The sequence below is a fragment of the Tyto alba genome, unplaced genomic scaffold, assembly GCF_018691265.1.
Source record: "Tyto alba isolate M040663 unplaced genomic scaffold, T.alba_DEE_v4.0 Super-Scaffold_1, whole genome shotgun sequence".
NCBI lineage: Eukaryota > Metazoa > Chordata > Aves > Strigiformes > Tytonidae > Tyto > Tyto alba.
In genome coordinates this window covers 40546584-40573795 of record NW_024881261.1, presented here as the reverse complement: position 1 = coordinate 40573795, position 27212 = coordinate 40546584, and the positions used below count along the sequence as shown (strand labels likewise).

Below are 27212 nucleotides of genomic sequence, written 5' to 3'. Positions count from 1 at the left end.
TCGCTGAAAGTAATTAAACAATTACTTTTATTGAATTAGGCTGAAGCTATTATTAGTACAATGATACAAATTTTAAGAAAAGTAAAATAATTTACTAGTGGGAAAAGAGAAGAGAAGGGGGATTGATCAGAGGAAACAACAACCCAACAGCCCCCCTTTTTCCTTTGGGATGCTCACCAGATGGTCCATATCAAAGGGTGGTAACTCCTTTGCAATGGGATGAGAAAGAACATGATGGGCCATCTCTGGTATCTCCTGTTCTTGAGATAAGAGAGGAACTGGAGCCACTGAGCCATAAAGACAAAGGAACTACAAATCAGCCCAGACTTGAAGGACAAGGTGTACGTGACCACAGGACTGAGTTTGCGCAGAAATAAGGGTCAACGAGCGAACACAGTGGAGAAGACTGAGCCTTCATCTGCAGACCCCTGCCCATGACCACCAGGGAGCACTGCGCAAGTGCGACGGGAGGAATTTGGGGTGGGGGGATATGTTAATGATTTCTCGGAACTAATTGTAATATTCCCTCCCTGTCCTTGGAGTAGTGATGCATATGTATTAGAGTAGATGAATATGTAACCATTTATACAATAAAAGGGAGCCCCTTTGGCTCCAGAAGGCACGCCATTGCGCCCAGCGCTGTATTCTTTGCTCCACTGACTTTGTCCCCAGTAAAACTTTTTTTATATATACGTGGGCTTGTTTCTCACAAGAGGACTGAGAACCAATGCTACCCCTCTATGCTGCCTCTTAAAATTGGTTGCAATAAGTCAGGAGCTGGGTCAATACCTACTTTTTTTTTCCCTTGAACTGTACCCTTATGAAGCTCCTTACTTAAATGATTCAATAAAGCAAGAAAAGAACCACAATCCTCCTCCTGTCCCCTAAAAAAGAGGAAGAGGTAGGATTGTTCTGCATCTTCACAGTTAAAAACCCCATGGTAGCCCTGCTACCTTGATGTAGATTAGTATTGCATATAAAGCACTGTTTTCTGACTAAGCTTCATCTCGACCAAACTGCAGTCTAGACATGGCTGGATTTTGCAGCAAGCAATATCTTGTACAGTCATAAGTACAAAGTACTCTTAACAGTTTCTGATGGGGTACATGAGGTTTAGAAGAGTCCAAGCAGCAAGTGAGCAGGAAAGGAATTTATAGATTACTAAATCCAATGGAATAAAAATAGTCAGCAGAATGGAAAGAAAAAGAAAAGCACGGGAAATAGGTGAGTGAGGGGGGAATATAGATGCTGCAAAAGGGAAGTCCTGAAATTACTTTCTGAAATTGAAATCATACCTGGACAAATGATTTTAAAAATTTCTTGTCTTAAAAGTTTGGTTTGGGATTTTTTTTGTTGCTGTCTTTTTTTTTTTTTTTTTTTTTAATATTAATGGATTAGCTATGTTTCTGTTTCCATCTTTATTTCCATACTGCAGCGTTTGGTTTGTTTTTCAGCTTTACTCTTTGATCCTAATTAGCGTCTAAGATTTGTCCTCATTCAGCCTTTACAATTCTAAGTTAATTGGGCCAGATTCTTCATTTAGTTTTACTTGGCTGGATAACAATGAGGTGTGACTTTTGAGTCCCTCCATGGTCATCATGCAAATTAGCACTGTTGCACTGATACTAGTGGAGTAATTTTATCACTGAAGTGATTCTTTAGACTTGCACGTTGTACAAAGAGAGCCTCTAGCTCTTTGTGATCTCTTTCTTTTGCCATACTCCTGTTTTCTTGGAGCCAGTAAATATCTGTATTTTCTATCTAGCAAAAATGCTCTTTTATAGTTCTAAATTCTTCCTTGAGTACACTGCCATCAGGAAACCAACCTCAGGGCTGACGAGCCAAATGCAGTCAGCGGGGCTGTGAGAGTTCCAGTGTGAGTGCTTTCTTCGGTTTTACAGCAATAACCCTTCTGTGTCTTTGTGTCTTGTTATCTGAACTGTGCTGTCTGGTAGGGAACGCTCTTGAGGCTAACTCCCTGTATTTTCTGTATGATGAAATGCTTTGCATTTACTAGCCTGTGTAAGTACAGATCAGAAATTTCTTAATGTTTATCCTTGAATGAAGGTGTTGTGTAGGGAACAAAGACAGATGTATTCTCTTTTCTCTGACACTTGATAACTCTCTGTTCTAAGAACATCCAAGTTTGGTAGTTAGACTGTGAATGTATAGCTCAGATGCTAGGAATAACATAGCATTATTGCAAAATGAATGAAAATATAAACAGATTGCTTCTCTAGGAGTGCAGGTCATTACCAAATAGAAGGATTGAGTGTGAATCAAAAATTTTTTTTGTTTTAGTTTTTTTTTTTTTTAAGAAGTAAACTTGTTTTGCTAGTCCGTGGCAGCTGGCACTTCTCTTATGACTGATTAGAGTCTTTAATATATAGGTGGAATTCCTCATTTTTAATACATCTAGATTTTGATGTAAAAAACGTGTGTGTGTGTATATACATATGTAGTCTATGTTTAAATAATAGAAACCCAGTAATGTAACAGCTATAAAATACAAGCAGACTAAAGCTTCAGCCTTTTTCCCTGTCAGTCTCAATATACTTTCTATATATGGGTTATGTCAGTGTGCACAAAGAGGTGCAATTTGTATGTTGCCTGAGGGTTATGCCTCTTGCTGCAGTGGTTCTGCACCCTTGTAACAACACTGGCTCGTGCCTGTTTTTATATAAATAGACGAGCAAGTGTGATGGGTGGTGGTGTGACTGGGTGAGACAGCGTCCCAAGGCCAGGTGGGTGTGTGGCACTGCACGGAAGATGAGCAGTTCCTGGGGCAGCAAGCGTGCAGGTCCTTGGGGCAGGAGGGCTGCGCTAGCGCGGCCCGCACGGGTGGAGAACGTTTGCCATATTGCATTTTGCACGAGTTGGTACTGCTGCACATTGCCCAGATGTGCTGTGTCAAACGTTTAATGGTTTCTCACAGTGTCGTCTATAGATTCTGTTCCAACATGAGGCCATCAGGCAGCTGCCCTTCCAGCTAGCTGTGCCAGATAATTCTTCTGCACGTTAATCAAGATGGCCTTAAGCTGAGTAGGCCGTTTTGTTCCTGTGTTTCCTACCGTGAGGTTGTTTTGAAGATGCTGCTTCAGACTACCTTATGGCTCTCTCACACACATTTATACTTCTGCCAACAAGTTTCATTTTTTTTAGCTTAGTTTGTTTGCCCTTCACGCAGTTGGTGTAGGTAGAGAGTAACAATCTCTTGGCCTTCGTTTATCCAGATGTAAGAAGTTAAGCCCATTCTGCCTTGTTTTGTGAAACAGTCTCTAGGTATTTCTCCTTCCCTAATTCTGTATACTTGTCTTCACCTCCCGTGCACTCAGAAAAGATTAATTTCAAGAACATAAGCAGGACAAGAGGTCGTTTTGAAGGTAAGACCTCATGTGTTACTCCTCAGGATCTCAGCAGTCTTCTAGATCGACCTGAAACCAGGCAAAACAAACTTTGCAAAAAGAAGCAGAAAAGCTCATGATTAAAAAAGCATTTTAAAAATGGCTCACATGTAATCAGTTTGTGAAAATAAGATACTAAATTGTAAAATCTTTTGTGCAGTTGGCAAGTCTTGCTATGTGTGTGAAGTAACATGTAAGTTTATGGCATTTGAGTTACAATTTAAAGGTTTTTTTTAATGAGAAAAATGTAGAGTACTATATTTAACTGTTGTACAAGATCCAGAAATAGCTGAAGCTGCTCTAATTGGGTTTTACTTTATCAATCATAATTTTATCATATAGACTATTTTAGTTTTGTTTTTTCTTTTTTCATTCAGTGGTAAATTTAGATTGATTTTTCTGTGAACTATTTTGTTTCACCAAAAGTCACTGTTAGTCTTAGGCATTAGGACCATGTGGTCATTCCAGAAGCATTTTCCTCTTTTCCCCTGGACTGATCCTTTGCCTCTCCACTGGTAAATAATGGATTTATGGAATCCAGAGTGAGAGCAATTGGTCTGAGATACAAGAGGCACTTTCTGACTTGATATTTGATGTTACTGCGAAATAGGTTAGATTGAGCCTCTGCTGATCTGACTCAGAAAGTTAACTTTTTCTGTTCTTGCAATGTTTGTGTGGTTTTTCCACTGCCTGTCATTAGCTGATAACAGAGCACTCTGTACTGCTAATGAGATGTTTCTAGGCTAGCTAGTCATCTGTTTGTGAGACTCAGGCTCAGGAAATAAGAGCCAAAGTTAGGGGTTTCAGTACACTATAATAATCTTTATTTTTTTTATCAGCTATTTGAAATGTATCAAGACAAGATACACTTTTGTAAACTCCTGATGTCATAAAATTTTCAACTTTCCTCTGGCATAATAAGCATTCAAATATACAACAAGAGTATTTACATCTGACACTTTGGATGCTTCTGCAGACCATGTTCTTCAGTCTGTGGGGACTTGCCCGTGACTGCAAGCAGTTCAGAGAGCATGTGCTCATAAGCTCAGTGCAGCAGCTTTTTCTTGGCCTTGTCAGAAGGGATGCTCCCGCTGCTCCACGGAGCTGGCTCCAACATTGTGATGAACCTCAGTGCTCCTTGCGCTTGTGCTGGGTTGGAATTTAGCTTACTGCTAGTCCCTCTCTTCAGGCATGCTTTGAACTGGTGCGCTCTTGGTTTGGTGTGTAGTGTGATACCTATAATTAATATATAAGAGTAAATATTTTAATGAATGCAGTGAATCTTCATGAAAGCATCGACTCAGAAGATAGGAAATACCACTTGTTTGACAGCTGATCTTACAAATGTGCAGTGCTGTTACGCTGAATGGTTTTATAAGCATTTTGTTCAGCCCCTGAAAATGACAGTTTGATCCTATACCTAGCCTTTTTCTAGTGTCTGTGGTATAAATCACGTGCTGTAACTCAGAATACATTCTGCAATAGGTTTTTGAGGAAGAAGAGTGGAGCCTTCAACATGTGTAACGATAAGTTGTTGCTTAATATGTAGTCTGTTACTGTAAAGATAATATTCTGTTGTCTTATGGGCTATGTTTGTCACTCAGTAGTGACACACCGTGCTCTGATGCAGAGACGACTTCAGATCTCACAGTTCCATAGAACTGTTGCTCGTTTCATCTGAAAATTGCAAAATGTGCTGTACATGAAGCAGGAGGCCTCAGAAAGCATGTCTGTCAAAGCTCCCAAACACTGCACTAGAAAAATGGGCTCTCCCCCTCCTCCAGTGCTGCAGCCCCGTTACTGATGGCAGGCAGCTGGCCTAGCCCAGACCACTCTGTTATTTCTGCTTCTGCATTCCTTTGTTCTTGAGTTGTAGAAGCTCAGAAAAGCGAGTAAATTCAGCATGCGACAGCGTTAGTCACTTTGGAAACTGGGACACTTCTAACAGGCTGTTGAAAACAGCAAAATCTTTATTGATCTTACTGTCCTCTGTGCTCTGTTTCTAGTCTGTCTGGTGGCTCCCCAGGCACTGGGAAGATCAGCTGTGGTGGTGAGCATTACAGAAAAGCTCAGGAGGGAGTGTCTGATTTAGCACGGCAGTTTCTCAGTGTTCTGCAGGGAACAAAATGTAGAATCACACTTTAAACCAGAAAATATATTAGGCTGATTCGTAACCTGGTTCGGTCCAACCTGTAAAATTTTTGAGGAAGAGGTCCCATGGGAAAGGTACTATGCAGTCTCACCTTATATCACAGAAAACACACCTGAAAGGGCCAAAATAAGGTTGGACGAGCCAACTTTTTCTGACAGTACACCTCAAGAGTTGACGTTTTAGCCTTATTTGTGTTTTTGTAAGTCATGTATGCACTCAGAATCAACTTCAGTGTTTTAACAGTCATTGCTAAGTGCATCTAGAAAACTAATCAATGTCTTTTTGCATTTAGAAAAATTGCAAAATAAGTGGATTCATAATTTTAGTTAAGTTTCATTGTTTAAGTATAGTTTTCTTTTACTTACTGTTTTGGAATTACATGATAGGGATATACCGGATTTAACACCTATGATGAAAATCCTTAATAAGATTTTTGTTTGTTTGTTTGTTTAAATTCTGTTGTAGGCTTCAATGATGAAATGAAAAATTGGCAGTCTTGTTCAAGAATTTTCATGCTAAAATTTCAAATCTTTGCTGTCTGATATTAATGCTGAAATGTGGTTGCTCAAGCAGTTTATATTTAAGCAGGCTTTTTAGGTGGTGTTTTATTTTTTTGTACATGAGGAGCAATGAGTTGGTACTAAAAGTCTAGTCACAAGGCTGAGATGGATTACTCCTAAAGCAATCAAAAATACGTCTGCCTGAATATGAATCTTCCGTAGAATCTGGATCCTCTTTTACAGAACTCCTGCCTGGCCAATCATTCCTTATTCTAAACTGCTACAGATTATTAATCTGATTAAATAAATTTATTTTTAAATCTACCTCTTGGATTTTAATCTGGGTTAAATCAAAACCTAGTCCACAACAATATCTGTGACAAAAGTTCAATTTTTAAATTGTTATATAGAAACTTTTCGCATATATTTCTGAAATTACTACTTTAATGACTCTTGCTAAAATAGTTTCACTAACTAATTTTCATACTGCATTAATTTGCCGCAATTGAGAGACGGGACACAGCTTGATGCAAGCAGAATGTCAATTTTATTATGATTCTTCACATACTTTTATACTAGTTCCTAGATAGCGTGTTACAAACTAATTGGTTTCTTTGAAGCATGCCAAAGACTTATTGGCTTACATTCTACATTAGGCATTCAGAGATTAGCTAATGCTAAAGGCTTTTTTCTAAACTTTTTCTTTCTAATTGCAACAATCCTACCTACAAAAACAATAACTCCCAGTTACAGGACATCTGTTCCACAGCACCTAATCTTAACACAAACACCAAGTCAGCACCCCCTGTTCCTCCTACATGAAGTTCTTATCCTTCCCAAGGCCTGTGGCCGGCAAGTTCCAGCACATCTCCTTCTATCAATTGTGCAGTGCTGGGGGTTTTGCTGAGAGCAGCGAAACCCTGCCCCACATCTCCCCCTTCCTGTTGCACAATAAGAACTCTTTTTATGGAGCGTGCTATCAGTCCTTGTAAGCATTGCAACAAGCATGGCAAAAAAAGTAACAAGAGAACAAAGACGGCCAAAGCATATACACAAGACCCAGGGTTCACAGGTTTTACATAAAGCACAAGTGATTTTCACAACTGGTGTTTCTTTACACTGGTTCATACAGTTCTTCCTTGCTTGCAGCGTTCAGTCCCCATTGTCTTGTTCCTCCCTCGGAAGGTTCACCAGTTTGTTGCTTGAAGGGCTGGTCCGAAGGATGATCGGAATTCTCACCAGATGATTGTGGTAGGGATTCACGGAAAGGTCGTGCACTCTTTGCTGGGATCCATCGAGGGCCTTTCTCTGCTGTTGCTGGGCAAAGACTTGAGGCACTGCTGCTTCCCTCCATGGGGGTTGGAACATCAGCTGCGGTATTTGTGTCTGCAAGTGTCGCTGCCCTGCGCTTCGTGATCGTTTTCCCTGTATCGGTTGTCCCTGGAAATCATACTTAGATCGACATTGATTAGCGTAATGACGCCCTTTTCGGCATCTGGGACAAATCCCAGGAGCCTGGGGCCTAGCACCAGTATTGGCAGCTAAGCAATTCCTTTTCAGATGGCCGGGTTTGCCACAACCATAACAGTTCCCTGGCCCTGTCGGGCCGCGCATGGCCGCGAAAGCAGCAGCCATGGCCTCAAATTTATGATCCACAGTACCAATTCTATTACAAGCCTCTATCATCTCAACCAATGTAGGATTTGGATTCGGGAGAGATTTCAATAACTTTTTACAGTCTGCATTATCATTTTCAATGGCTAGCTTTAACAGTGGGATTTCCTGCGCCGCCGTATTATCTACCTGGCGCTCCAAAGCCTGTTTCAATCTATCAATAAACTGCATATAAGGTTCTCGAGATTCCTGGGTAATGGTGGTAAAGGCTTTTTGCGGCTTTTGTAGGTCTGGGATTTTGAAAAAAGCCCTTCTCGCTTCCTCATGAGTTGCCTCAAGAGCCTCCCGTGGGATATCTCGGGCTTGAGCTACTGGGTCAGAGTGCTGACCTGTGCCAGTAAGGTGCTCGATAGTCACTGCAGCCAGAGCTGCATTGCCGTGACCTACATAGGTCGCAAGGAGCTCCTGGAGCCCCCCCCTCCAATGTGACTCCCATAAGGTGTACTGTGTTGGAGTCAATAACAGTTGCGCTAGAGATTTTAAATCATGCGGGGTCATTACATAAGTATCAAAAACAGAAGACAACAGACTTGCAAAATACGGGGAAGAAAGCCCATGCTCAGTAACACTATGACGCAGCTCCTTAACTACCGGAAAAGATAAGGCCTCCCACTGCTCCCCCAGCCCTTGATAAATCACAGGGGACACTGTAGATTTTGCGATCTCCAGCTCTCCTTCCTTTAGGGCTTGTTGCCTTATGTTAGCCCATACATCACGTGGGGCGGGGGGGTAGAGGTCTGGCTCCTTTTCAGAGTCCACCGGCCCTGGATCAAAGGAGTCTTCTTCCGGGGGGTACCCCGCGGCACACACTTCCGAAGGTTCGGGGGATTTTTTGTTTTCCAGCAGCATCGGAGGTGCTGCGGGAGAGCTCCCCTCCTTCTCTGCTTTATCTTTAGGACTTTCCTCCTGGGCTTTTAAAGTCTCAAAAATACTTCTCCACCATGGAAGCATGCGCTGCGCTTCGGCATCCCCCATCGTCGCAGCATCCCATAATTTTACCCCGACATCATCCCACAGTTCCCGTGTAAAGATAATAGATGCAGTCACAGTGGGTATTTTTACTTGCACCCATTTAAGCATTGCCTTAAGATCAGGCCCAGAAACATTCTTCCCGTGTTTTTGGAGAAGAGTTTTCATGAGCTCATATACGTCTCTCTCTGAGGAAGACATCTGGCTTCCCATGTTTCCCACAGCTCACCTCTCTACTCCGGAGGGATTTCGTGCCGGCCGGCTCTTGCTTCCTTTCAGCAGCTCATTCAACGTCCTGTGGGACTCACAGCATGCCACGCAGATAGGTGGTTGTTGAATTCAGGAATTACTTCGTTCCCTGTTTAATCACGTTGTTTTGTCCCAAATCACGTTGCTTTATCCCGAATCACGTCGGGGTCACCAATTTGCCGCGATTGAGAGACGGGACACAGCTTGATGCAAGCAGAATGTCAATTTTATTATGATTCTTCACATACTTTTATACTAGTTCCTAGATAGCGTGTTACAAACTAATTGGTTTCTTTGAAGCATGCCAAAGATTTATTGGCTTACATTCTACATTAGGCATTCAGAGATTAGCTAATGCTAAAGGCTTTTTTCTAAACTTTTTCTTTCTAATTGCAACAATCCTACCTACAAAAACAATAACTCCCAGTTACAGGACATCTGTTCCGCAGTGCCTAATCTTAACACAAACACCAAGTCAGCACCCCCTGTTCCTCCTACATGAAGTTCTTATCTTATCCTTCCCAAGGCCTGTGGCCGGCAAGTTCCAGCACATCTCCTTCTATCAATTGTGCAGTGCTGGGGGTTTTGCTGAGAGCAGCCAAACCCTGCGCCACATTAATTCATGTTCCAAGCTAAGATTTTTTGAACAGATGCATATGTTTCCCACTAGATATTGTTTTAAAGTGTTTTCTTCCCTCCCCCCCCCCCCCCCCCCAGATTGTCTTGCTCTTCATCAACTGAGTTGCCTTGATCTGAATAACTGCAGTTATTCTTAACACTGACCCTTCTTCTTCTGTAAAGGAGTACCAAAGTCCTCTCTGAGGAAGGATGTGTATTCTAAGATACTCAGAATAAGATGTTCAGCCTAAGAGACAGAATTAAACATAAGCTACTTCACGCGTGCTGCTTTTGCCAACACTGTCAATGTTTAGGTGCCTTCGAACTTCAAACAAAAGAAAAAAAGGATTTCTGAGAAAGAAATTGTTTATGTGGTGAAATCTACTGGTGTTGGACATAGCTGAAGTGATATTCGGTTGGTAAAAGAAGTAGAAAGAAGATCCTAATCCAGGTCTCAATGCACGAGAGCAGACAAGCAGTGTGGGAAGGTGAGACCTGTGGGACTGGTGGTGTGAAAGCTTCAGAGTTTTCCTGTTGCAGTTGTCCTCAAAGCTATATTTTGCTGTGTAACCAGGATTGGCCATGGCATGGCTGGGTGACATTTCCTTAACATAGTTTCTGTTTCTCACCAGTGACCTGTAGGAAACACCTTTTGATGAAGTATAACCCCGGAGTTTATTTAAATCCTGCTGTTTGTTGTAGGATGACTTCTGCACCCTGTGGTTCTGTAGCTGCAGTAGGCTGCCTGTCCCTACTTCCTCTTGTCCCTGTAAGCCCCCGCTCCCTCCCCCCCCATTCTAGCCATACCTTTCTGTCTCCTTTCTTTGTATCAGTGTGAAAACAGACCATGAGGCTGTCCCTCTGTCTTGAAATAGAGCATTGTCGCCTGATCCCTCCTTGTGTCTGCCTTGCTTGATTTTTCTACTTGACTTCTCATTTTTAGGGCAGTCTGGCAGGTTTTGGGGTCTGGTGGTCTGTTGAGAGAACAGACTTGTGAGAAATTGGGAAAGATTTTAGTCCTACAGCTGAACTTATGTGGAGTATAAATAGAAGCATAAAGTAACAAGATAGCTGCTGTATTTTCCAGGCTTTCTGGATGTAGTTTCAAAAGTCAGTTTTAAGTCACATGTATGTGAATAGCTTAAACTAATTTATTTCAAGAATTTTCTAATACTAAAGTCTGTATTACCCTCTCTGGTTTTGCCTGTCTGATAAAGAGTTTATTCAAACAAAACTCAAATTGACACTTTCTCCGAGCATCTACTTTTATTGTTGCTGTCCCCCTTGTTGTGACAAGCTCTCTTGTATACTTAACTATGCTGGTGATGACAAAACACTAGCTGCGTTGACCTCTATAATTTCTGTCAAAGTTCCCAAATCTTTTTTCTTTCAGTTGTTATTTTACTACCATTTAGTAACTCATTATTTCCATAATCTCTACTTTTGGTGCCCTGCTGGCACCAACAGCTGACAAAGGTCCACAAGTGCCCAGATATGTGTAACAGATAAGACATTTTGTGACGAGTCCTCTCCTCCTGACCTCACCTAGCAAGTGATTTTTAGCAATGGAAAGTGGAATTTTAGCAGTGTGGTCCTCCAAGAAGTACTCTATGATTTGTTGAGACAATGCAGGTGCACTAAAATACTTCTTGTGTACGGAGTATTTTGTATTTGCTCAGTTGTGGGACCAAGTAAAATGGAGCATTACCAGTTACCATCAGAGCTTCACCCTGTGCTGCATTTGTATTTCATGGGGAGGTTCTTCAGTTGGTGGTACAGAAATGTTGCTACTGCAGGAGCACCTTTGGTGCCTGAGTTAGAGAAATGGTTGGGAACAGCCTGGTGGTCACCATCTCATTTCTAACAATAAGAGATGAGAGGCAAATTCAGGCTTGGAGTCTTCCTTGGTGTCTTTCTTCTTGTCCTGGAAAAGATCAGGAGAGAAAACACCTTTGTGTTTCTGGTGGGGAAGGCCCTCTGAGCCCATGTACCAGAACACAGAGTGGAGCAACAGGAGATCCTGTTTTCCCCTGCTGTTACTGGAAACTCCTACATGCTCCACATCATGCAGTGTTACTGAGGGCAGGAGTATAAGATCAGGTAAGAATAATCCTGTTGGGATTCATTTAGAAGGACATCAATAAAATCCTCCATCAGCTCTAAAAGCACCAGGAAAAGGTGGTTCTACACAGTTGAATTAGGGAATTCCAGAGGAAATTTCTATTTCATTTCCTACAGCCTTATCCCTTTCTGTTCTTAAAGGCATAGAGAAAATAACAGCCTCTCTTAGACCTTCTTCAAAACAACAAAGAAGAAAATAGAAACCTTTAGAGTGGAATGTGCTCTGCAACCTAAGTATTGACTGCAAACAGGTGTTTGGGTTTTTTTCCTGGCATAGCCAATAATTTCAGAAATCAATGTCCGGAAAAACGTGTAAAGGACTTTGATAAAGAATATGCTGCTATCTTTGTACCGATACCAGTCAACACTGTGTTTTAAAACATTTTGTCTAATTCAGAATATTAAAAGATGACATACTTATTCTGTTTATTATGAAGAATAAAAAGGAAATTAAAAGATCTCTTGAAAGATTTTTGAGCCCTTTACAATTGCTCCTGTTTCTGCCAAGGGTTAAAAAACCCCAAAATAATGATAAAGCTGCTAAAATGATATACAGATCTTATGTGAGGCATGACTGATACATAGTCTGTTTGGTTAGCAATGTTAGATATGTATGGATGTCTTGCTGTTTAATCATTCAGATTATGTCTGTCTTGTGAAAACAAAATTGCTCAGTTTAAGTCCAGTTACAAATAACAAAAGTTTGTGAAATCTCAGTCATTTTTGAGAAGCCTGCTACACTGATTACAGTAAGATTCTGCTATTAGCTTCAGAATAATCACACAGGCAACAAAACATTGAAGGGTACTGCAACCCAGTAGTCCTTGCGTTCATAAATCTTTATTTCAGAGGCAGTGTGGCAACATGGATGGTTTGATTACTTTGCAAAGAAAAGCGGAGCTTAAGGAAAAGAACTTAATGACATCAAACAGAGGACTTGTTATTGAGTGTCTTAGAAAGAATCCTGGCAGCAGCAGATGTGGGATGATTTACCAGAGCTTTATCAGCTAACTTGTTTGACTGCTGGCTAATGTATAATATAGTGAGTGCAAATGGCGTGCAACACTAAGAGAATGTTTTCCCTTTGTCTTCGAGCAGAAAGCATAATTCCATAATAGCTTAGCACAGAAATATAGCAAGCTCTGTTCCTTAGAATGTGCACGTCCAACTCCTCTATGGCAGTAGATTTTTGTGTGTGCATCTGCCTAACTGGGTTACAAAAGGGTAATATTTATGTCAGATCAAAACAAAAAGAAGCCTTTTCTCCAGGCAGTGGGTACTGATTTTACCCTTGTCAACATTCACTCTGGGGCTCTCCTTATTTTAAAAATGTAAAGAAAACGCTATCCCATCCAGAATCAACTTTGTTTTGAAGTTGACTTGAGAATTGCAAAAGGCTTTCAAAATCTTGCTAGGCTAAACCTGAAGCCAGAACTGGGAGGAAATACATTGTTTCACTAGCTCAGCACAATTAAGATAAAGGGAATAACTAAAAATCAAACCATCAGTCTCTGGTAGCATTGAAAACAACTCTGTCGTCACCACCATTTTTCTGCAATTTCTTCATTATTCATTTTTTGATATGTTGCATTTTATGTTGCTAAGTACACAGAAAAATGGAGTTCAGATCATAACTGGTTTTCTTAGTCCTTTGGGGAGAGTATAAGCTTTGCCAGTGATCATCCCCACTTCCTCTCTTTTTGGCTTGTCTGTCTATGAATGACCTCTTTTCTCGCAGATAGTTTAGTTTTCACTTAGGTAGTATGAATGAGAACAGTTAGAAATTAATTCTGCAAGTGTTCACATGAGCCAGGAACTTTTTAGGATGGGTAACATCTAAGTTTCTTGAGAGCAGTAGGGTAAGCATTCACTTCTGTAGCCATAATTAAGTTATTAGCTTACTCTGCTGGAGGAACTGATCTGTTGTGAGGCAATAAACAGAACTGCTGTTTAGATCTATAAATTTATATCTAAACTTACACCTGTCATTTTCAATGATTTATAGATATGCTTTCAAACATTATCTGGACTTTCAGGGATCCTTGAGTGTTTGTGTCTAAGTATTAGATTTTAGGAGCGTACCTATAACCATGTTAGCCTCTTCCTTTCATCATGTGGTTTTTTGTTTGTTTTGTTTTGTTTTGTTTTGTTTGTTTGGGTTTTTTTATTGGTTTAGGGTTTTTTTTTTTTGTGTTTTGTTTTTGTTTTGTTTTTTAATATATATTGATGTTGAAAACTTTGGAAGATTTCCATCTATTATAATTAAAAAGTCAGGTACTAAATTAGTCTGCATCATGCTGCAAAACTAATTCCAGAGAGTCATCTCTAATGATGGGGGAATACTTCTTGCATGATTAGATAGCTTCAGGCACAGAGGAAAAACCCTTTAATTAGCTTGGGAAAGATAAGTTGCTGTGTCTGACTCATTGCAAGGTACTTCGACTACTTGTCTTTGGTTGCAGGTGCTGCTAATGCTGAAAAAAATATGTTGTAGAAAATTTTCAGGAATTATTTTCCTTAAAAAAAAAAAAAAAAAAAAGAAAAGAACAAGACCGAATTATTTCCTTAATTCAAGTTGGTTTTGTTTTTGTTTTTGTTTTTTTTTTTTTTTTTCCCATTATGTTAATGTATATGTACGTTAACTCAACTTTGAACATCAAAATTGCCTCTTTCTATCAGTGATGGCTAAACTGACTTCCTGTCATCTATTCTCAAAATAATCATTATAGTTATTCTTATTATTTGATTGTTAACAATAGAACATACTAATTTCAGAAATAGTGTTGGCCATTGAGAGCAGCCCATCTGTTAACTTTTTTACTTCAGTATATGTTTCCCAGTAACTTTGTTTGCTTTAAACAAAATCTTTCTCACCACATCAGTGACATTCTTCAGTCCTTGCAATCTCTTAGGATTGGGACTCTCTGCTTTAAGAATTTAAACAAATAGTTCCCTTTTTAGGGTTGTTTTTTTTTTTTTCTTTTAAAAAGCAGTGCAAGAGCAAGGTAGGAATACTCATCAATTCAGAGCTTCCTATGAAGTTTTATATGCACTGCTTAAAACATAAATCAGTCAGAAATGTATCATTCAGAAATCATTGCCACTTAAATGAATATATATCCTTTATATGAGCTAGACATGAAAAGCCCTGAAGGCAAGAAAAGATGCCTTTGGAAGAGCTTGATTAGGTACGTGGGCTTGCAGTACAATGTGTTTACTAAAATCGGTATGTATAACAGTGAGTTTTACAAATGCCTTCAGTCAACCTTATGACATACTCGATCTTTAACATTTTTAAGGTAGTCTGACAACACAGACATGCTGTTAGACCTATTTTTTTATCTGTGTCGCTTATTTCGTACAGTAGAGTGATAGCTGTACTTATTTTTTACGACCATTATCATAGTTTACTTTTTGATTGTATTGTGTCTGAATACAGAGAAATAAATTGAGCCTGGTAAGAAGAGCAAAGAAGACAGGCAGTAACGACCAGTTTTAAGAAACTGCTGGACCAAATACTTACAGGGAGTTAATGGAAAATAAAGGAGCTTTGAGACATTCTTTTCTTGGAATGTCCCACCGATACACCTGCTTTTCTGCCAGGGGCAGAGTACACAAGATTCAAGGGGCTTTTTAGCCATCTGACCTGTGGATGGGTCTGCTTCCCAGAACGCTTTGGGTAGAGATCCACTGAAGGGCTCCACTACTCAGCCCATACTAAGGTGATTCTCAGGCTTTCCAGGTGGGCATCGTTCTCTGTGACCAAATCTTGTCATGATTATTAACTCCCTTGATTATACGGACAGATAATACTAGGAAAGAGAGTGCAGAAAATCAGTCCCTTGCTACTTACTATATCCTGGAGAGGTTACTACTGTAGTGAGGTGCAAGAGTGATGAAAATATCAGAAGAAGCATAGGATTTCAGGCAAGGGATGCTTGGTGTGGTATAAAGTTGTAAACAGCTGTGCTGTGCTTTCTTTGGAAACTCAGGCTTGTATGTTTATTAGCTATGCAGCAGAGCGCTACTAAGTGTTCTTGCCCAGGTACTGGCGTCTGCAGTGACAGTGGTGGGAGCTGCCAATATTTATTGTGCCAGCTTGTGACCTTGCAGTGCTCTGTGTATAATGTAGAGCTAGTACTTGTCTAATATTGTACTGTCTAATGCAGTTTGGGAGTCCCTCTTCCAGGTGATTTTGACATGCTAGGAGCAACAGGATTAATTCTTGCCTGAGCAGGACAAGCAGGAACTGGAACAGTTTCCTCAGGTGGTTTAAGTATGCTCTTGGAAATTGTCCTGGTTCCCAACCATTTCAGACTCAGGATACTGGAAATTATTTATAAGACCACCATGCATCAGGGACACGCATCACGGAATCTTTATTTAAAGTACTGCTAGTTCTCCAGTTTGCAGTGTGGTAAGTGGAAGCATCAGCATCCTGAGGTCATCTCTGCATCCTCAGGATTGACATGTCCTGCTTTCAACATTGTGTAATTACTGTTCAGGAGTTGAACTACTTAGTTTTCTGTATTACATACCCAGTGAAGGGATGACTTTTATTACTGCCTCAAGAGCTGGTTATTTCATGTGTGGATAGTTACATTCATGGAGTTTTTGAGAGACCTGTTCAGTCACTGCCTTTGCTCTAACAAGTTTTGTTTCTTCTATCCACACATGAGATTGTCTTTCGTGATGAAAGGGAAAGAATATAAGCTGTGCTTAAAGGATGTAAAAGGGCTGGTTTATATTTTTATTTTTCTAATCCAATGTGCAGTGAAAATTTTTTCTTATAAAATGTCGCATTTCCTTATCCCCTCTTACAATTTCACTTCGCTTAGGCCATTCTGCATACCACATTATTCACAAATCTAAAACAATGGGGGGAAAGGAGTCTGCTGGGTTTTAACTGTTACTCATCTTTCAGGGATTTGTAAAATGTTTCAGAGTCACTTTAGTTCAAGTAGGCACTTCCAAAAATTTAAAAGAGGCTCTGTACTTATCTCTGTACAGTGACACTGGTCTGGGGAGAGTTCCATTTTTAATTCCTACACTATTTTGTTTCCTACAAGGTTTTAATGTTCTTATTTGTAGCTACAAACAAATACGTTTTTCTCTAGAACATGATTGACCTAAAATAGACTATTTTAATCTCATCAGGAAAAAAAGTTTCAATATTTAGGGTCTTTAATTAATTTGGTGATTAGCTTATTAGACTGACTTAGGTGACTGTACACTGGTAAACAATGGTAATAGCTAAAGGAAAGAAAGGTGATCCTGAGGTCCCCATAGTACCTGCAGTGTAAGTTCTCAGAAGGTTTTAGTAGAAAATGTTAATTTTATTTTGCAGCTAAAATTAACTACAACTGTGAAAATTATGGCCAACTTCTTTGGATATTGTTTGCCCTAGTTTAATAAAAAGCTTTGGCTTTTAGTTTTGGAAACTGTTTTTTACTTTCCACTTTGCAGCAAACCAGATAATGAAATGAGAGGCATCTATTCTGCAGTTGATTAGAACTGGCTGATTTAGCATTTGTTAGTGTAGTACTGTTTTGGTTTGGTTTGGGTTTTTTTTTTGTCACCATGATAGAAATCCCATTGTTAAAACATTTAAAGGAGAAGCCATTTTAATGTGTAAACTAGGGTATTTGCAATTTTCTGAAACACATCAAGAAAGAACACACAAGAGACCTGTGTTCCTCAGTTGTTCAAAGACAGGCTCTCCTTTCACCCAGGGAACTGTTGATCAGTAAAACCAGCTGGCAAAGAGTAAGTGTTAATGGGGAGAGTCTGAAGCAACTGTTCTGCAGGTGAGCAGGGCTGAAATGCAAGGTATGTGATTTGTGACCCCCCAGAGAGCAGGAACCTTCTGCTCCTGTGTCTTGTGGAGCTGAAGGGATGAACTGAAGAGTATCTGGAGAAGACCAAGGAAGCCAGAAAACAGGGATCTTCTGTGCAACAAGCTGTGGTAACTTAGTTTTAGATAGTGATGCCTGCAGAAAATGGGATTTTAAGGGATTAAATTCTCTTCAGATGTCAGACTCATTCTTTATATGGAACAATAAATCCACCTCTTGGTGGTTAAGGCCCCTACTCCAGGCTTAGAGATCAGGGTGGCAGCAGATATGAATGGGATGTGACTGATGGGAATAGGAGGCTTGTACCTCGATTAAATTGTAATGAAAGTTCCTTCCTATAACTTAATGTGTAGTTCCTGTTGCTGTTTCAGTATCCTACTGTTGCATTAAGAATTGCATGGAGAAAATATGGTTACCTTAGGATAACTGCTCCATTTTCCCTTTTCTTTGGTATTTGCCTTTCTCTGTTTGACCTCTGAAGGCCCGTGCCTCAACTGAAACTGCTCTGCTCCTTTTCTTCTACAGATAATACTCCTTCCTCTTTTTTCTGTTAAGAGCATCTGTGAACAATGAACAAGTTGGAAAATCTAAGTTGTGCTAATAATAAATCAAAGACTCTAGAGAAGTCTTGGCTAATCAAGATATTGTATGTTATTACTGAAAGCTAGATCTGGTGAGCCTTTATAGGGTTTGGAACTGGAATGGCAATTCAAAATTAATAACTTTGTATTACAGAGTGTCTTCATATAGTTTCTTCCGCAATTTATTCTTCCAAATATAATTCTAAACAATTGACTCTACATTTTGCCTCGGTTTGCAGATGACCCCTTTGTCAATGTCTTGGGATGATGGTAGACTCCAGGCACATGTCCCTGTATCAGTTAAACTTGTTATTTTCCTGCAGTTTTATTTCCATCAGGTTTCTTACAGGCAATCCTTCCCAGCCCTTTAATATCCCCAACAAGTAACAAGGAAGCAAGCTAACTTGAGTCATTCTGTTTCAGCCTGGGCATTGTTTGTCTTTAGCAGCAAGACAGGATGAGCTGTGGAGGGGACAAGGTTTCTTCTTATGTCTCCGAGCATCTGCCCAGGCACCTACAGGAGAAACCTTGAAGCTCTCCAGAAGTCTTGAAGTCAAAGTTATCATGATTACAGCTTGCTCTGCTCTAATGTTTTTACTATTAATAGTGTGCACCAAGTGCAGCTTGTTGCCATTAGTGCACCGATGTTCATTTTGGTTTTTGTATTTTACCCTTACCAGCAGTTCATAGCGTTGTGCTCGGTAGAACACCAGTAACAAAGTTAGCCAGAGACACATTGTTGATGGATTTATTGTTTTTCCCCCAGTGTAATGTGCTGTGTGATTAGAGATGATACCATATGTGGAAACCCACATTATTTTAAAATGTAAATAAATAGAGTGGTTCTGAAGAAACAAAGGTAGCAATTCAGAGTTCCAACAATATGAGGAAAATGTGTAAAACCAGCACTGATAAAGAACAATTTCTCCCCAAAAGTGAACAGTCCATGCTTGTACTTTCAAATATTTATTCTGTTAAGACTGAATGATATCTAGTAATCCACTACCATTGGGGTACAATGGATATACATCTCTTCATTGGTTTTGCCACTGGGGTACAATGACTATGTGGTTCTTGGTTTTGATTGCAAGATAAAGAATAAGAAGAAATCTGTGGTGAAACAAATTATGTTTCAACTGACTTCTATTATTAATATTTATATATTTTTGCTATGTGAGAGGAGCAGTATAGTGATTTTACTAATAGGGATGAGCATCTCTCAGTGTGAATCTTGGGGAACCTGGTTTTACTGCTATTATTGATGGCAAAATAGGAAAAAAATGGCACAATGCCGCAAGGGTTGTACTGATTCTAGACTTGCTATCTATTTAATGTTTATTTAAAATTTATGTTTGTATCAGAAATTAATATGATGACATAAAAATTAGAGATGATTAGGTGAACTCTTATGCTGGTTATGAAAAATTCAGAAATAGCTTCAGGCATAGTAAGCAACATCATTATATTCATGTAAAATATTTTACTATCATTAAAAATTAAAGTACATTCCAAATGTTATTTAAGCTCCTAGAGAAAAAGAAAAAACAACCAAACAAAACAAAACCAAAATATTTCAATTAGTTTGAGTTATTGTTTTGTTTTGAAATTAATTGTTACCTACACACATAGGTATTTACAGAGAATTTGGCTGATCTCAGAGAAAATACTGCACAAAAAATATTACCAAGCTTGGAGTGAAATACTGGCGTTTGTATTACCCTTTTTCTCCTCCCTCTGCAATTCTTAATATGAATTTCTTTTATTAATTGTCAGAAACCACTATAAAGCAGTGATGCACAGCTCCTACTAATTTTGTTTTCCTCAGATACTGTATCGTTGTTTTCACTTGAAATAAAACAAACTGTGCTTGGTAGAAATACCTGAGATGCACAGATTAGAGTGATTGTCCTGGGAACATTTTATAAGTCTTTGAAAGTTTATCATAAACTTGCTGTACTTCAGTTTCCTCATGTGGACTGTGAAAACATGTTACTTTCCTGCCCTTCACAGGAACCATGAGAATGAAACCATGTCTAGGCAGAAGGTATCAGGGATAATGAGGCCACACACAAAATTGCCATATAACGTTTTTTGTGAGATTCCTTTGCGTTCACACACACACAATTATGAAATCAGCTTTTCATTCTTATATTCTGAATTTGATGTTTTGCATTCCTCTTTGTTTATATTACTCTGACTATTGCTTACATGACTCTTCAGGAGCAGCAAGCTACCCCTTTTAGCAAGTATTAGAACAAAACGGTGTCAGGATCCAACAATACATCACTTGCCTTGCTGCATGTAACTATTTTCCCATAGCAATGTCCCCTTTGCACTGGGGCAGAGCCAGAGGAGGGAGAGCTGCTGCCAGATGAGGTGGTTGAGATTTGCAGGGTGTCACTATGACTTTTAAACAGATAGCAGTGCCAGTGAGGGAGTGAAAATTGTGCTATAGACTCTTCACTTACCTGCAGGTGGGGATGTACTTCGCTGCAGTTTCTTGTTAGCAGGCTGTGCATTAAGGTAGACAACGTTGCTGCTTTTTTTTTTTTTTCAGGCAAATCCATTTTTGGCAGAGTTCAGAAAGCTGAAGGAAAGGCAGTCGTGAGGGTCAGTTGCTAATTAATCTGCCATCCAGGTGAACACATTATCCCTTAGCTGCTCTGATGCTGGGATAGGGTTAATTTTCTTCCTAGTCCCTGGTACAGTTTTGGATTTACTGTGATAATAATGCTGATAACACACTGATGTTTTAGTTGTTGCTAAGTAGCAATTATCCTAAGGATTTTCCAGTTTCCCATGCACTGCCAGCGAGGAGGTGCAGAAGGAGCTGGGAGGGAGCATGGCCAGGAGAGCCGACCCGAACTAACCAGAGGGATATTCCATATTCCATACCATAGAATGTCATACTCAGTATAGAAACTGGAGGGGGGGGGGGGGGGGCCTGAGTTAGCTGGGAGGGGTGGGTCACTGCTCAGGCATTAGTCAGTGGGGTGATGAGCAACTGCATTGTTCATCCCTTGTCTTTTCTTGTTTTTTCTTTTTCTCTTTCTTTTTGTTGTATTCATTTTAATTACTGTTATTATTATTATTACTATATTGTTGTTATTCCTATATTTTAATTTATTTTAGTTATTACACTGTTATTCTCTCAACCCACAAGTTTTACTTCTTTTTCCATTCTCCTCCTTACCCCATGGGGAGTGGGGAGGAGTGAGCAAGCGGCTGCGCGGGGCTTAGCTGCTGGCTGGCGTTAAACCACGACAACTCCAAATCTTCAGGCAAAATTTAAGTTTCTTTTCCATCAGGCTGATCGCCCCATTCATAATTTTACCTTTTAAAAGGGGAATGTGGTGAGCCATCTCCATGGTGCACTCGGTCGTTAGCCTCCGCAGGAAGCAGGAGGTGGCTGAAGGTGGAGGAGTGATCCAGAATGTTCTGGAACAATCCGGACTTGCCGGGGGTGGGTTGGACTGACATTGCTCCTGGCAGCCAATGAGGGAGCACCTCAGGGAGAGGCGGGCCAATCACAGCCTGCGTTGCCCCCACATGCTGCCTGTGGGACGGCCCTGGAGGCAGCCCCGGCCATGAGGGGAGCGGGTTTGGGGGACGCCCAGGGGTGGTGGAGAGGGGCAGGAGTGGTACGTGTGAGGGTGCTAGGGTGAGGGAAGCAAAGGGCCATCTCGGAAAGTTTGGCCTGCCGCTGTTGGGGGAGAGATCGAGGACCTCTGAGAGACTGAGGATGGAGGAAGCTGCTGTGTGGTGAGCTGCTGAAGCCGGCATTTCAGCTGGCCCAGGTGACCCCTTGTAATGCGAGGGGTGTGTGTGGGTACAAAGGAGTATCTAAGAATATGCTATGTGATATCAGGGTTCATAAAGATGCAAATTTGTTTGAATCCCCCCTTCGCACTGCATCTTTTTAACCCTTGACAGTTGATGAAGAAATACTCTCAAAGAACATATCAACTTAAATGTAGGAGCTTTATGTTATCTAGGTTTATGCAAACACTTTTGGTATATTGCAGATGTGTGTTTGCCTTGGGTATCTTGTTTATTTATTTGTTTATTTAATGTTTATGCAAAAGCAAAACAAGCCCTGCTTCTTGTTTCTTACACAGGTACTATTCAGCCGCCTCATAAATGCAGCCATTGCACTTCAGGAGATGAGTGCCATGATATTCCTACTCTGTCATACTGCTGTTTTTTCTTTGGAATTGCAGTCTAAGAAAAGCTATATGACTGTGGTTGTGTGTGAATAGATAGAAGTTCTTTAGCCCTGGAAATCCTCCTATCATTAAGTTCCCAGTTTGAAAATTTTTTGAGCTTTAGTCATATATACCTGCTTGTTCTGTGTTTCTGGGCTTTGCTTAATTCAAACTCTCTTGGTTACTACAACATTAAATATTGTCTATGTGCTTATGAATGTATAAAATAGTGGAAGAAATAGAATTATGACAGTGATGCATGGATGGATTTTTGAAATCATACACAAGCACAAGTAACCATCAATCTGTTCATGCAACATTTTTTAGATTTATTGAGCCTACTTACCGAAAACGTTAAAGGTACTCATGTTACCATAAAAAAGTATATTTTAAATCACTGTGTGTGAGCTGACATAGCTGTGCTTGTTTTGTTAGTGTTGGTTGTGGTCAAATGACTTCAGAAAATAAATATTTTGGAGTATATTCCCTCTGTTGCCAAAGTCAAGGCTGTTACTTGAGGGGTAGGAGGTAGAATGCATTTAAAGGAATTAGTTATAAATCAAACTACTTTCTCTAGAAAGCTTTGATTTATGAATGTAAAATTAACTCTTCCAAACTCAATGTAATTTACCTCAAATATGGGAATTTTCAAAAAAGAAAAATGAAATGTATTCACACTGTGCACTCAAGGTAAAATTTTGATGCAGTATTAATCAATAACAATGTCTTTTAGGATGATGGGGACGTAATTCAACAGATACATTTGGAACAGCTGTCATTCTTCTGGCTGACAGAGGGACCACGAAAAAAGGTAAGAAAAACTTGTTCTTTTAACAGGAAAGCGTGTTTTAAATCTATCTATTTTTCTTCTCTACTAGCTTAATAATACAAAAATGCATGTTAGGAGCTTAGATGGAGAAATATTGAATGGATAAAGCATGTAAAGATTAAACTGTGTAACTGGTTTTGTATAATATTAAAGAAAGTTAGTGTAGTAGTTTATTAAAATAGGAGTCTCCAGCTATAAAAAATGTGTTGTTTCTTCTCTTATGCTTGTACAAAAAATAGTTCTACAATCTGGGATAGATTTATTATTCTTCATTGATTGCCTCATTCTCTTGGAGGACATTTCTGGCAATAAAGCAGTAGACCTGTCACATCCATCAGGATGTGTCAGAGATCTGTCAGGTCTATGGCTCTTTTTGAACTTTGCTGTTTCAGAAAAATGTAGCTGAGCATTATAGGCAGAGGTTTGACATTTCCAAGATGAAAATCAATCTTCTTTTATGTGGTGTTTCTCAAACAAGACTTACACTTTGATTGCACAAGTAGTGGTTTCACCTGTTTGGGGGTACAACATGGACACAAAATAATTTGGGTAACAGATTTGACAGGTGTTCTGTAATGAATATAAATTGAAGAAATTATGATATAAGAGGTACTCAAAGAAGATGTCAAATCAAACATTGATCTGCTGTTGTCACAAATATGAACTTAAAGGTATGAGCTTGTATTTCTTTTTAAAGCTGGGGATTAACAAGGTAAACAAGCCTGTTGCAAAGTAGAATACCACATTTAGAAGGAAATAAAAGTGAGTAAGAGCTGTTAAAATCCATTGCTAGAAGTATGACAAACAATGAGATGTCCTAAATGTCTAGGAGGGGAGGTCAGATGAAGCACTATTGTAACTGATGGACACTGGACTTGAAAATTAATGTAAAATATGTTCAAGCAGTTTTTTAAATTGTAAAATACATTGAAACAAAGGAAACCATCATGTCAGCACAGGTCCTTCTCCAGCTGTCTAGCATCTCAGCTTTTACTTATCCATTGTGGTATTACTGGAGACAAGCCACAGATATGATGGTTGTTTGCTCATGGCTGTATCTAGAGACAACAGAAGTCTAAAAAAGGCAGCAAGGAGCCATAAACAGCCAGACAGGCACAAATAGTAACATGCTAAGAGCGTGATGTAAAGCATTTTGATGTTGGGTTGCTGCCCAGTGAAGATGCTTGGAAATAATGAACAAAGCTGTGGTCTTGTTCTGTTATTGGCCGTGTTCAGGTAAATAGTCATCAGAAAAATAAATAAGAAAAATATGTTTTGATACTTAAATACCCCTTCCAATAACAAGAAGCATGGAAATTCCCAGGTAGTTGCCATTTTTGTTCCAGAGTGTAACCGTGTCAGATGAAGAATTGCCTTGGTATGTATATGTCTATGTTGATGCTTTCAGCTGGCTTTTGATTTTGATAGAAATGTACCTTCATTACAGACACATGGTATATTTAAAACAATATTAAGATAGTCAAGCAGCATTAAGAAAAAGAACCACAGAGAAAGCAAAAGGAAGTAAGTCAGAGGCAGGGTTCAGATTTACTGTAATCAGTCATAGATACAGGCATGAATTGAGTGATTGTTCTCTGTAAAAAAATAAATGAAAGAAGTCTATATGAATGTAGCACTGAAATGTCATACAGTATTCTAAATTTTTAAAGTTTTTTTTAATCCACACTGAGTAAAGGCAATCATTCTTGAAATGTTTCTGTAATGTCAAATGTCAAGACCATTCTGTAGACCTATTGCTATACAGCTATACCGATTTTGCATTGAGAAACATGTTTTTGTGTGTCTGCATAGCTCACAAAGATAGAGAGATTTTCTTTAAATATTTTTAAATACCAGTTCAAGAGAAATAGTAATTCTAAAATATATAAAAGATATATATTTATTGAAATATGTTATATCGAGGAAATACAGAATGTAACGGAGGTTTTATTGGTTTTTTTTTTTTTCAAAACACTTAGGAAGCCTTTTTGGTACCTTCTGTTGTACAGTGTCTGGTGGTATTATTGTTATAACAGTACCTATTTAAATCAGGAGTTTTCAGGCTGGTAGTTTCTCATTTTTGTCACCAGAATATGCACTGATTTTCCACACAAATGATAATGTGTCAGCCACAAAATAATGACTCAATTTTGTTACGAAGTTTAGCAATGCATGAAGTGCATAATTAGAGGAGGAATGGTTTCGTACCTTTAAGTTTCTAACAATTGTTTCATTCAGGACAGCAGCAAAACTCCCTAGAGCACACAAATAGTCTCAGAGTTTAAATAAAATGACATCCAAGATGGACTGATAATTTCTCATCCCTATAGTTACTGATAATAACTTGGAGAAAGAGATATTAGCTATTTCCAAGCTAAAGGCACTGAAAGAAAAAAAATCCATTCCATTCCAGAGTAGACACCATTAACACAGATTGCCTTCAGCCCATTAAGCCTCACCACTGAGATGTTTTAAACAAGTGTTTGTTTCTAAAAGCTATGGAAGCTAGGGAATTAAAAACCACCTTAGTTTTAAAAGCGTGTTTTCTGAGCCTTAATAAAATGACACTTTGTCTTAATTTTGTGTCTTCACTCTTGCAGGAAATTAGAGGACTAGCTTCTTCCTGCAGAACTTTGGTTTTTCAAGCTTCAGGCTCAATTTGGCAGACTATATTGCTCAGATTAGCTTGTAAATGAATTATTTGTTTCTAAAGTACAACTGATATCAACTTGCATACAAAGGCTTAGAATATGAACATATCTCTCCTTCGCTTCTGTAATTACATGATGGTTGCTCTTGTCAAGATGCATATTTCCTCAGAAACTTAATTGATGTTACTGAGTTTCTCAAACTGCAATGTATCATCATTAAGTGTAATTTAGAATGGCCTTTTTTCTCTCCTCTAATCTGCTAAATTGCAATCTTGATCTTATTTAGGGCTAGAATGCTCTCAAAAATCATTTAACCCTTGTGGGTGTATAGTGACAATGCCAAGTCTGGATGAAGATGATGTCATTAAAATATCTGATTTCTTTATGGTTATTTAATTGATATGAAATGATATTTTCAAGTGAGGCCTGTGTACTGATAACATGAGAGAGGTTTTTATGGGATCCCAGTTTTGGTGGGAATCTTCTGCTCCTCTGCAGGGTTACCTGCTGGTCCAGCCCAAAGTCAGGTTGGGAGGAGGATTCAGCTTCAGCACACAACTTCAAATAAAGCATGAAATTGTCTGTCAAACTTGAGAGATGTTCGCTGTCTATTGCACCCACAGACCCATGCTTTGAGCCCAAATAGTGCCTGTGGAAATCATATATTTTGGCAGGTGTTAAAGTAATTTTACAAAGGTAGCTTTCACATGTTGCAAGACAAGTGTCAGCATTATTAATATTAATACTATTCATATGTATTGTGGGTCATGTGATGCTTCAACTTTTCCTGTTGCTGAAGAAGCTGAACATGGATGCTCTGGGTGTCTGTGTACCTAATGCACTACAATGCTGTGTAGTGCTGTGCTGACACCCCAAAGTCAGCCAGAGCTTTGAAGGGATCTGCCTAGGCCTTCTCATTAAAGTGAGTTTCTCAAAGATGACTGCAATGCTTTTAAACACAAAGTAAAGACAGGTTTTGGTAGAATAAAAGCTTGAGTGCTTAGCTTTTCTTGATGAGCAAGAAAAACAAAAGTTAAAAAAAAAAATCCAGGACTGCATATTATAGATGAAAAAGGGGGTAAAGACTAAGCAAGACCAGATATGTCACACTGTTTAGACACTGCATCGTTAAAAGAGCAAGTGGTAGGACTGACTACAGAATATTGGTATTTAGGTATTCTTTTCCCTAATCTATTTTGTTGGCCAACAGCTCCTCCTCAAACCCCAGTGTAAACACTTTACTCCTAGTTCTAGAAAAGTCTCTTGATGTGACTAAAATCCATTACAGCTTTGCTCCATGCTGGTGCATGAAGACCTTCTGTTGCTTTTAAGAGCAGCTGTTGGTCCTGAGCAAAGCCCACCTGACATAGATTATTAACATTAGTAGATGCTGAACTGTAAGAA

At 39.3% G+C, this 27212-nt stretch overlaps 1 protein-coding gene across 2 annotated transcripts in view; it reads left to right on the top strand.

Annotated features, from left to right (window-relative positions):
- PCDH15 (protocadherin related 15) overlaps positions 1–27212 on the top strand; it is an 862106-nt gene that overhangs the window by 183072 nt on the left and 651822 nt on the right. For both annotated transcript variants that reach the window (XM_042793586.1, XM_042793062.1), the window contains exon 4: positions 23062–23139. The gene's annotated coding sequence lies outside the window, so the exon portion shown is untranslated. The remainder of the gene's footprint in view (positions 1–23061; positions 23140–27212) is intronic.